Raw genomic sequence first — 12,750 nt, 5'->3', positions numbered from 1 at the left:
TACTGAGGAGGATTAGTGATATTTGGGGCACATCTGTTGGAGGAATGAATTAGTCTGTGGATTCTAGAAATTATGAGCATGTTCTCAAGATGATATATGCTCAATTTGAATGGTCACTGGATATTGTCCTCCCACACTACTTCCACCAGCACTGCCAGGAACAGAGCACAGACAAAAGTCACAACTGAGCCTTGAATACCCGTGCTTTCTTCCTTGTATATTTGTTGAGGATTAACAATTCTCATTCACTAAGCTTCCACTCAGTCTACTCCACATAGCTCACCTTTCACTTTCCAGCAACAAGAGCAGGAGTGGTATGAACACGAAAAGCGCTACACCAACAACTATTGCAGCTATTGCAGTTTTTCCCTACAGTGCTCTGATGATCAAGGAGCCAGACACTACAGCAAAAAGGAAGTGCACGCAATGTGCATGGCTTCTCCCCTCCACCTGCTCCCGCAGCACTGGACCCAATTACCCCCAGGCTTCTAAGGAAATGCTGAGGAAAAGCACCTTTTTTTTGGAATTTTTTAGATGTGGTGGAGGAGAATGAGAAATAAAACAGCCATGCCTCCAGCCTGCCACAGCTACCTACGAATAGTTTTTGCTCTCTGGGACCCAACAGCTAATTTCTTAATGTCTTTATCTTTACTCTTGGCTGATTTTATAGCTATCTCTAAGCTCTGTAAATTATTGAACCATTTCTTGCAATGTACAGTGTCCTTACAAGGTGACATTTCCCTCTGCATTTGACCTGGAAGTTAGAGCTTTAGAGACCTTTTTAGGTTCTGTCTCTCACCCAGCACTACACACAGCACAAATCTATGCAAATGGAAAAAGAAATGCACCAAGATTTCCAGTTTATGTGGCAGGCTTATATGTAAGACAATTTATCATAATGCAAATTGCACTTATTTGGGGTAATGTGGTAATGAAGCAGCACCTTTCAAAACCCTAAGCTTCATCTCTGAATATCATTTAGTAGGGGGAAAACACTACTGTAGATGTCAAAGATAAAATCCAAATTAGATTATACCATTATGCAGACAATTTGCATGATGTCTTACTTAGAAAAAAATCTCTCCCTACAAATTCCATCTTAAAACCAGTGAGAAACCTGGGGGTGTAAAACCAAAACACATTGTATAACATACTGATATTCATTTACAGAGGAATATCCCCCTTCCATTTATTTTTAAGAGAAACAATCATCCTTTACCTTTACTTTATATACACTGATATTATATTCTTTTTCTCTGCCCATTGATTCATCTCCAGGAGCATTACTGGAGGGATGCATGGATGGAATCGAAGGCTGGAGCGGCCACCCCACCTTGCAGGACACGTTCCCTTCCAGACATCCTTCACAGTTTGGTCCATATTTGCATGCCCAAGCATCTGCAGGCACTTCAGGATGGGAACTAACTGCCAATCCGACTTCTCACGTCCTTCCACAGGCAGAAGTGAGAAAGAAAAGGAGCATTTTCAGCCTTGGTATGACTCTGCTCAGATGACCAAAGAGACTATTTCATCATGCAAAGTTATAGTTTTTACTGGGCACTGAATATCACCACTGGTACATTAATTACCCAAGGCTGTTGATCCACAGGTGGGTTTTGGCCTCACATGGGGCTTCTCAAAATATATTACATTATTTATGTGAACGAGGAAAGCAAGCAAGGTGTGGTGGCTGTGCCAGGCGTGTGTGTGCCATAACATCTTTTATGAACAGAAACTCGGGGGTCAGAAAACCAGGCGTGCTCCCAAGCACCGTAAGGCTTCCCGCTCACTTTCTGTTTGTTTTTCCTAAGCTGCTTTCCACAGAAGAGGATACCAAAGGGCTGCAACTCCCAGTTCCCACATTGGTAAGGAAGGTGAATGCTTTAGCACTTATTTTTGAGACAGTTAACCTCTTCAAGCAATTGAAAAAGGGAACATACCTGCAAATAACTGACCTCAGAAAGAGAGGAAGGAAGAAAGAAAAGGGCTCAGGAATATGGGAAAAAGGAGATCAAGGTCTCTCTTTCAATCAAAGAATCATAAAATGGTTTGAGTTGGAAAGGACCCTAAAGATCACCTAGTTCCAACACCAGGGCCACTTCACATCTAGTTTAAAACCCTATCAATGAGCCCTGCAAGCTCCTGAGCAAAGACCCTCCTCCACCTCTGAAAAGGTGACTCCTATCTGATACCTGTAAACCTGATGCTATGTAGGCCATCCCACTGTCAAAACCCCCACAGTTATTGTGGTGACATCAGCCACAAAGCCATGTATTAATAGGCCGGACCCATCTGATCCTTATTACAATGTCACCGCCTGTAACTGGAAGGAAGGAGGAAAAACTTTCCCTCCCTTTGTGTCAATGGCAAACATCACTATTTTCTTTAGGAGAGTTCAGCCCTTATTCCACTAAATTCAGTTTAATTTTCTCCAGGTAGCTGCTACAGACTTGATGTTTTCGCTCAGAACAAGAGACAAAGCACAGAAGAAACCATCTGCCCTGGTGCCCAGCAGCCCCATTAACTGCACAAGCAGATAACTCCGCACATATCTATTAAAGGAAGATAGATGAGAGCCTGCATTTTGTATTTCCCATGAATTATAAGTTTTCACAAGAAAAATCGTGCTTTCATATCTTCTGTGTAACCCAATGTCACAGTAAAAATGATGGCATTTAGAAATATACAAACCTCAAACTATATCATCCCCCTTAACGTGGTGGTCCCAGAAGATTTAGTGGAAAGAAGTACAATTGCCAATTTCTGAGAATAATTGAAAAGAAGCCATAAAACCTTAACAAAGCAACTGAAAAACATGCAGAAGTAAAATTTACTGTTGTAATTACACTTTAGGAGGCTAGGATTTCAGAGCTTTATATTTTAGTTTTATACAAAAAATATTAGGCTAAAAGGAAATTATACTTAAAAGTACTGTATAACTGTCTTCATTGAGAATTGTAGGAGGTCAGAGGTTTCGCTTGACAGAGTAGATAGAACTGGCAAAACCAATCTGATGCTCATCAAGATTTCCACTGTTATATATTAAAGACAAATTTCGAAAAAAATTGAAAATGCCCCCTTCTGTCAAATTAAAAGGATTAGGGTTAAAAAGATAATCACATAATCTTATGTTTTGGTAGCCTCAAAACCATTTCATACACACATCAGGAACATAAACCGAAAACAAAAACCAACTTAATTAGGGAAACTGACTTCTTCCTAATGACTCCTGAAAAAGGGCTGACAATGTCACACATATCTTGCACAGAAAATATCAAAATCAACGTGTTTTTCAGTAGAAATTAAAAAGTTACTTTTTTCTTTTCTATTTTTAAACAGACTCGGCAAAAATGAATCCAATCAGCTTCTATAGCTTGTACTTAACTCATCACAAGAGTTTAGTAGATTAAAATTCAGCCTTTTTGTAAAATTTTGTTTCAAGTTACTTAAATAATTACCTTCTTGTTACTATAATTCCTTGTGTCATCTAGACTATGCTTAATTATTAATACAAGATACTCACCTTCATAATAAGTTTTCTAACACTGACCCCTTGAAGCTGAGTGGCCTTATCTAATTAAAACATGGGGTTTAATTACTATATTGGAAAATGCTGTGTAACAGCTCTCATATGCTTAGCCATGGAGAATATGAGAGGCAGTTCTAAGTGAAGCATCTTCACCTTGATTTTTAGGAAGTGAAAATTTGGGCTGATGATTGCTTGAGGAAGCCAAGATTCACAGGGATTGTAGAGTGTGGCTGCAGAACAAAACCTGTCCCAGGAGGAGCAGGAGTTGGGATACAGGCACTGAACCATGATGCTCTAAACAAAAGAGCATTTGCAACAACAATGAAGTTGTGTTTCCCACCATGTTCTGCACAACTGTATTGCAGAACTGTAATTAACTTGATGATCAAGGCCAAGTGTCTCAATCTGGTGCTCAACTGTCGAAGTTTTCAATGCATGTAACACACAAAGAGCAGACACACAAGAAACTATTTTATACTTTTTTCCTCCCTAACAGGACATCATCCTGATACCTTCATCTCTGCATCCAACTCTTCCTGCCACTTTCCTGTTGTTTACCTACTGATGAAAATAAATATGTCTAACTTGGGAATCATAAATACATAAAGAAGGCCAATAGGTTCTTTATAGCTTAGTTTTACTGAATTGTAAGGGCGGTTCCCGGGTTTGTTCCTTGGAAGTCATATTTCTTTTTTGCTCTGGAAGACCTAAAACATTTAATTCGAGACTTCCTGGATTTTTTTTTTTTTAATCCGTTGACACAGAAAAAATGAAAATAGCTGTGAAAAATGCAAGGGGCTTTCCAGAACATAAGGCATACTGGAAAAAATACTATCTCACTATGATTTTATCTTCTCCACAAATAACTTAAAGGCAAGTTGCTGGGCTTTTTCTCTTCCCTTCTCTTCTCCTTTTTCCCCTACCTGATTTGTTTTCAGTAGGAAACAACAACCAACACACTTAGGCACTGGCAAAAAAAAACATGTAAAAGGTTGTATATTATATAGGATATTTTGACACTTAGCAAGCCTGTGTTGTGATGTATTAGAATGCATCTGTGTGGTTTACACAGAGTTTAAAATGTTATCCAGCTAACCCGCCTGATATTAAAAAAAACCCGAAACCTATGAGAAAAAAACCCAAGTCTTACATTACACAGGGCTCAACTTGGCCTAATTAATAAAAACCCAATTGTAAACTACAATCACAGAGAAGTTGGCTGTTGTTTAATAAACTGTTATTTAAAATCTTTTAATTAAAATAAATCTCAGTGTGCGGAGTTTCTCTCAGATCTATGTTCTGCAATGCATACATATGTTCACAATTATGACAGTGTGTGTGAATATAGCTACATCAGTGAGGATGGGTTTTACATGCACCTACAAAGTTACAATACCAAACAGCTCCACTTTGTCTTCCTACATTCCACTTTCTACTTTTTTTTTAGTTATACCAGATAAGCAAATGCATTATAACAAAGGTTTTCAAAAAGCCTGAGAGAATTGCAACTCCTATTTAGGTGCAATAGCAGAAATCCTATCAATATAAAACCAGGCCTACAAACCAACAGCCTGAAGACTGCTGAAAATTGATAAAGAAAATTAAAACCTAAATATATGTACAACAGGTTAAAAACAATAGAAGAGATTTTATGTATGTTAGAACAAGGAGAATCCTAAATTCAGACTGGTCCGTTGTTAGTCAGAATGCCAATAGGAAACCTGAGATGCTCAGCAGGTATCTCTCTCCCACTGAACACCACCAGCCGATAAACTCATTGGATATTTTCTTGCCAAGAGGTAGGAAGCAGAGGTCAGGTGCCAGAGGCAGGCAGGTACCCAAGCCAGGTTAACAATCTGCCTTGCTCATGTAAAGACAGCTGCCTGACATTGAACACAAGCTTAGCTTGGCTTGGCTTCAGGGTCAAATGTGCCATATTCACATGAGGAGTTTAACAAGATTGGACTAGATGATCTTCAAAGGTTTCTTCCAACGTAATCCATCCTACGATCCTACAACTATAACTGACTATTAGGGTAAACACCTACATTGTAGAAAAGCTGGGCATCACTTGTTCAACAGCTGCAATGCCATAACGCTGCAGTGTGTGCTCACAGACCTCGTGTCTGCAAGCTCTTGGACTTTATTGTACAGCCTGCCATTAAGAACCTACCTTCTCCCTGTATTGTGAAGTAATCTAACAGACATGAATGGCATTAAAAGCAAGTAGCTGTAAAAATGTAATACCAAGCACGGAACCATCCTCGAATAGGTTATTGTCCAAATTATTTGGACACTGAATTTTATCTATATGGTACTTGAAACTATCAACAATGGGACAGAAGGCGTAAAATCATCAATAATAAACTCCACAAGTGACAAATGAGAGGAGCAAGTAAAAAAAAGAAGAACAGGCCAGTTAGACAGCTGTCTCAAGAAGATGCAAAACAAGATAAGCTGTAATGACTAAGTAGGATTTCCTAGACTCTGAGCTGTTTGGAGGGACTGAATTCGAAAGTATATTGGAGATGAATTTCTAACGTAGCTTCTGAAGCCAGGATTATGCTGGTGTGTAATCTGCTACTTGCTTTTACAAAGTGCCCATCACACTTCCACTGCGGGAGCACTCAGTAAGAACAGAAGTCTTGTCAAACCATTCTTAAACTAATTAAAACAAACACAGTAGGTTTGTAGCTAGGTTTCCCCATGACAGCAAAGGACTTTGATCAGCCTAAGTATTTCCACGGGGAAGAAGGATAAGATGCAAAGCTCCAGAAGAGGCATCCGACCTCCAGCATTTGCAGCAGTTCGGCTGAATCAAAGATCATCTCACATGCAGCATCTTGAGGCGGGGGGCAAGGGAAGGTTCAAACATGACTTGGAGAACTTTCAAACTTTAAACAGTAGTTTGTTTATGCACATCAGGATGACGATAAAACTCTCTGCTTGGGTTTAGGAAAAGGCACGACAGATTGATGTGAAGGCTTCAGGCCATTTACACTATTCAAGAATTAAACTGTCAACAAACACATCACAGCTATCCAACTAGAAAAGGCTTTCTGCACCCTGACATGCAAGCATAGGTTGAAGATTAGCTAAAGGACATATTCTTCAGATAAAAATCAATTTACAGAAGTGGTAGACGTCTGCACTGAGTCCTGTGAATCTGACATAAACTCCAGATTCCCAACATTCACCTTCTGTGACTTTGTTACATGGACAGGAATAAAGTCAACAGAACCATGACAGTAATTGGAAGTTTGATAGACTTCAGCTTTGACTATTTTATATAAACATTTTATTGTTTCAGTTATCTGCTGGAGCAAGGCGTCATGCAGCTGTGCTATCTAGGCCAGAGACTCAAATTCAATCCATCATCACTTGGGTCCGGCACACTGGCCCCATCCCTGCACGCATTAACAGTGAGCGTTGCCAGAAAAACAAGCAAGGACCCATTTTAACATGCACAATAAATCCCTGAGTTAAACACAGCAGGCGAGTGGGCACACAGGCTTCTGCTGAGAGTCTGTGTCAGGAAAGAAACGTCTTTCATGGGGATCTCCCTCAGGTTTCCAGCTATGGGCAGCCCAGGAATGGCACAGAAGAGCTGCCTCAGCAGCTCTGGACTTTGCCGCTGACTGCTTTTATGTGACCTGGAAGAGATGAACATGCTGTGCCTCAGCTTCCCACCCCCTTGGTGAGGGGGACAGCACCTTCTTCCTCAAAGGGATGTCTCTCGGGCTTTCTTTGCTATTAATAATTTTTGCTGAGTCCACAGCAATCCTTGGACGAAAAGTGTTTTGTAAAGGTACAGTTTGTAACAATTTGAAGAAATAGTTCTCTGACCGCATATACAGACGGCAAAACAAGAACTTTGCCAGGTGATACCTCTTAATCTGAATGTGCAAAACTAATACTTATTTTCAGGAATTCATAACACAAAACTGACATTGTGCTAAAAGGATAGAAAGGAAAGCAAATATCACAATTGACTGCTGTGCTATTCAAATGCAGCACGCACTGTCCAAGCACCAACAGAAGACTTATTATCCATGGCTAATTGCAAAGAATAGGTTGGATGGGTTCCTTATATGTGTAGATATAAAGTCAGCTCACAAGGCAACATCTGGGGTTCATTGTTCTTTGGCATGGGTAATGGAATGGACTACAGTGAAATTTCAAACACCAACAGTAAGATTTATGAGACAGTATGTCTCACAGTACATAGCTGAGTGGTAAAGATCATAAAAAAAAGAAAAAAATAGGCTTGTCCAGCTTTTGCCCTAGTTATGCCCTGAAAAATGTTTGGAGAAGTTAAGCTCTGCTTCTGGACTGTCCACTGCACTGCTTACAGGGTCCTCAACAACCATCTGGAGCCTCAGGGGGCATGGAACAGTCCACAGGCTGGGACGGAGGAGAGGTACCCAACTGTACCCGACTGCTGCCATCAGCAGGGACATGGCTCGTATGTCTACATCTATGCACGTCTGATTATTCAAATAAAGGCAGAAGAGGGCTGTCTCTCAAAAATTTCATGCCGGTAAGACAAAGAAAACTGAAGAATGATGGAAAAGACTGGGCTGAGACATCTGTGCAGATGACAAAGTGAGGAGTACTACTTGTAAGGAAGCATCTTGTAAGCATGCTTTTATTTATCTTCCCACCAGAGTGAAAAGCTCATCTCAGCTGCAGAGTGACAGGTTCAGAACAATCAACAGGAAATTATGCTGGGATTATGAAGACCTAGTTTCACTACAAACATCCAAACAATGGCATGGCGTAGCACTACTAAAAAATAAGAAAAAATTCCAGACCTTCAACACTATACAGACATTTACTGGTGTGCAACCACTCTCCATAAGCTGTGTCACAGTACTGCTATACAGAAACTGCAAGGAAAGGCAACCAGGTATTCTCCTCTGAGGCAACTAAGAAACAATGGAAGTTATTATAGTTTTGGTAGTCAGCACACTGCCTCGCCTTTTCCTGCATCCAAAGTCAGCAGAAAAACTTCATAAAAAGATTGTTAAGACTACTTGAAAATGGGAAAATATGCAACCTTTAAATTCTGAAAATGGTGCAAATCAGCCAACACCTAGTGAATGTAACTATATTTAAAGTCTTGAAAATGAATATACAATTTTTCTACAGTATTAGACCTTGCCTAGGCTGTTTTTGTCTCTTCTTTATCTAAATACACCTGGAATCCAGTAGCATAACTTTGAAGACCTGGACCACAGTACATTGTTAAGGCATCAATGATACAAAATATTTCAGTACCTTCACTGCATTGCCTTAACATTTAAATGAGGTACCACAGAGAGATGACCCACAAAGCTGTCCCACGCCACGGACAACATCCCCACATTTATGGGAGTGTTTGGGGACCGAATTTCTTGTCTGGTGTTTTGTATTAAAGTTGAACCTGGTCACAGCTGTTTGAAATGCCCACAATCTTTGCTCAGCCTTTCTGTCACACACGGCTTTTCATTAGTTAAACAAGGAGCTAAAGAGGCAGTAACAAACCTGAAGGAATCAAATGAAGGTTTGCTGCACAGGATTTTGGGTGTTACACATCTGTGATGCCACCACTCCAGCAGAGCTGCAGAAGTGTAATGGAGAGTGGAATTTCAGACCCTTTCACCCAAGATAAAACCTCTTATTACAGCTACCCTCGCTGCCAGATTTTTTTTACTTGAAAGCTGAAATTCTCCCAAATAAATCTCTCTGACCTGGAAAATGAGAATCTAGTATCAGAACAAGCAAGGAAATTACCTGAAGAATGGACATAAGTAAAGATAACGCAGTAGCAAATCATAATGTTTACTTTTACTGTTATATGTCATTTGCAAGAGCCAAATGCTGAGTTTCTACTAAACAATATGAATAGTAACTTCTGGCATGATGCTGTGAAAACAACTATAATTACGTTCTTATGACACAAAGTAAGAATTCATAGCAGCCAAGTTAGATGTCATGATTTCTCATTTCAATATGGTATCACAAACATATATTAGGAGGGAAAAAGTGCACCATATAAAAGATCTTTAATTGCTGTATTTGATTACTGGAAGATTTACAACCACTTAAGATTTTTCTGTTCTCTGAAGTGAAATCCAAGGAGAGATGCAAAGGATATGGGAAATTCTGTGATGATCTTTTTCCCTAGAAATTGCTCCTTGGCAGGGGTTAGGTAGCAAAGGAGACAATGTCCTGTGCTAAGGAGAACTGTGGGAACATTAAATCTCCTCCTTGTTTCAGGGGTTGGGTTTAATTTTCCCCTTGGAGTGCTTTTGTTTTGTGCAAATTAGATGTCACTTTTGGGAGCACAAGCACAGAGGAGAACAGTGCAGCGGCTGCTGAGCAGAATGACCGTGGGCATCAAACTGCGGCAAGAGCTGCAGGAGGATTCAACGATGGCAGGAACCACCTGCCCACAGCAGTGCAGGAATTGTGGGAATTCACACCCAAAAAGGTGATGGCATAGCCACAGTGCTATGTCCCATAAGAGGCACCAGGATGGGGCTGAAATTTCAGCTCATGTGGAAACCACCGCAACAATCATTCACCTACAATTCATCTCAGCTGCTTCTCCAGTGCTCAAAGATAAACGAAATACAGATGGAAAAATTACATGGGCTTTCCACAGTGTTCAAGTTCATTAAATTTGTTTGCTTAGCTTAAATTACATCCATTAACCCCACTGCCATGCATATAGCTCCCTGCCACTATTGGCACGACTATTAGTGTGTACATTGTTCACTTCTCTACACTAATTCGTATATACGGAAAAGAAGTTAAATGGGTAGCTTTTCTGAAAAAAAAATGACTAGAAGTATATATGTCCTTCTTCACTCACCTCCTTACATCACAGGAAGTGAATCTAATTCCAAATGACCCCAAACTAGCCAGTAATCAGGTTTCAGAAATATCTTGTAGAAGCTCATTTTACCCGTAACAGAAGACTCCTGAAGACAGAGAAACTTTCATCATGTATAAATGACTAACAATTACATCAAAACAAATAGAGGGCTTCAAAGCAGGGTGGAAAAATGGGGGGAAATTCCATCCGATTAAGATAGGACATAATTATCTTCTACGGGAAACAAACACTCTATACTTAACAGGTAACCATTTGGATAGATTCAGCACAGGGTTATGATTGTGTAGTGATTTCTCATCGAGTTGCAGTGTAGTTCCCCAGAGAGATGACAGATCTTAGTATTTTTGTGTAATTATTTTTGTATGTAGGCTCTTAACTGGGAAATGGAAACACGAGAGCTCCCAGAGCAGGCTGCATTTCATGGACCATTGCCATTCATATTTCATCTTTTACAACTAATTTCAAGATTCCTAAGGACCTCATACTGGTATGTTACTACACTGAATTAATTGCGTGGTAACAGTTTAGTAGCACCAGAATCTCCCAACTTTCAGCTTTAGCTCATTCTGATTTATGATCATTGCATTCTGTGAATTAATACACACTGCTGCTACTGAAACCAACCTAAACTGTTTAAATATTAAATAAATATAAAATCTAGATTGCTGTAAACAAACAATCTTTATATACAAGCTGAAAACACAGTATTATGATTAACAAATATAAACTGAACTTGCAAATAGGTATGAGTGTATTTAAAGAAAGGTCAAAAATCATAGTTAAAATAGTATTTCTTAAAGGAGATTGGGACAAGATTGAATAATGCACCTTCATAAAATATTTCTGGTAATACATTACTTGTTGATCGCATTTTCCACCTTGTTCTGTAAATGGGATGAAAATCAACCAACTAATGACCACCACATGTGGGTGAGTGTGTCAGGTTTGATGGAAAAAACATTGTCATGCAACAATGAACCTAAAGATACTAAAGTAACACAAACCAACCATAGAGTAGATACTAAGTTTCTACTGCACTCTTCAGTAATAAAACAGAAATATTCAATAATATTTGTATCAATTTACAGGATAAGGGATTCCAGAGGCCTCTTGATCACAGCTGGGTGTGTTTTCCCCTGGTGAACCTGCCTGTGATCATGACCCAAAATGTTCTTCTAAATAATGAAGTGTTTCAGTCAAATGTAGTTAACTCTGAAACCTAAAGTTGGCATGGCTATAAGCAGAGCTCATTCCTTAACTTCATTTCAATATCCTGATAATTTTACAGACTGAAAATACAGTTACAGATCAAATCTTTCTCTGTGTATGAATAATGGTGCCTCTCCTCTAAATATGTACCATGTCTGACTACAGCTTTAATTATTAAATATGTTCATCAATTATTAACATAAAATTATTCTCTTTCATTTTTAAAGTACACGTAGCTTTTCCCTCTGAAGATTTCTAGCAAGAGACCCTCAAGATGTGATGTAGGAATGCGTGTCATTCCAAAACTTAAGACATAGATGAAATAACTCTACTTATATGTATATCTTTGTTTAACACAACTTGCTACTTCTAACTATTCCTATTTACAGTATAACAGTACATAAACATATCAATGAATCTAACTGGTCATAAAATCTATTTGGTGATGCTCAATCCTGCACGTATTTTGCATTAGCAGTACAAAATAGATAATGGACTTTATAATGTATTTCATCGTGGAAGTCATTTATGAGAAGTCTGGCAGGAAATAACTGTTCAACGAAGACCAAATATCCCAACCATCTCACAGCTCTGTTCAGGGCTTCACTGGTCAGACAAAAAGCTTGTCTGCATCTCTTTAGGAAGGTCTTGCTGTCCTAAGCCTTGCTCTGATCTTGGGGATCATCTCCTGTTGCCCTTGCTGCTGCCACGTCCCTGCTCACTGACTGCTTGCTCCTTCCACTGTCACATTTTTAATTACAGCCCTGAGCTAAAAGCCACGGAAAGTGAAGGAACTCCCTTCTACTTAGAGGGATGGATCCAGCCCAGTAAACATGCAAATTATTCAGATTATTTTTTCCGATGGAGACTTAAATAATTGATGTTTCTGATTTTTTTTGTAATTTCAGGAGTGAGAAGCAGCATTGAGAACAGCCCTCTCTGTGTCACCCCTTGTTTGTGGGGGTCACAGAAGACACTGCTGAGCCACCAGCAGAAATTACAGCTGGCAGCACATCACCGCAGCACGCTTAACTGCATGTGCAATCTCAAATACATAAATAATCTCACTGACTTTACCGAAGTGCCTGAAAATATTCAGCTAATATTCTTTCATAATGTCTCAGGAGTA

General features: G+C 39.4%; 1 protein-coding gene across 1 annotated transcript in view; it reads right to left on the bottom strand.

The window, feature by feature from the left end:
- CELSR1 (cadherin EGF LAG seven-pass G-type receptor 1) overlaps window positions 1–12,750 on the bottom strand; it is a 173,964-nt gene that overhangs the window by 91,183 nt on the left and 70,031 nt on the right. The window lies entirely within an intron of this gene.

Source organism: Cuculus canorus, chromosome 1, assembly GCF_017976375.1.
Source record: "Cuculus canorus isolate bCucCan1 chromosome 1, bCucCan1.pri, whole genome shotgun sequence".
NCBI classification, from domain to species: Eukaryota; Metazoa; Chordata; class Aves; order Cuculiformes; family Cuculidae; genus Cuculus; species Cuculus canorus.
This window is presented reverse-complemented; position numbering and strand designations above follow the sequence as displayed.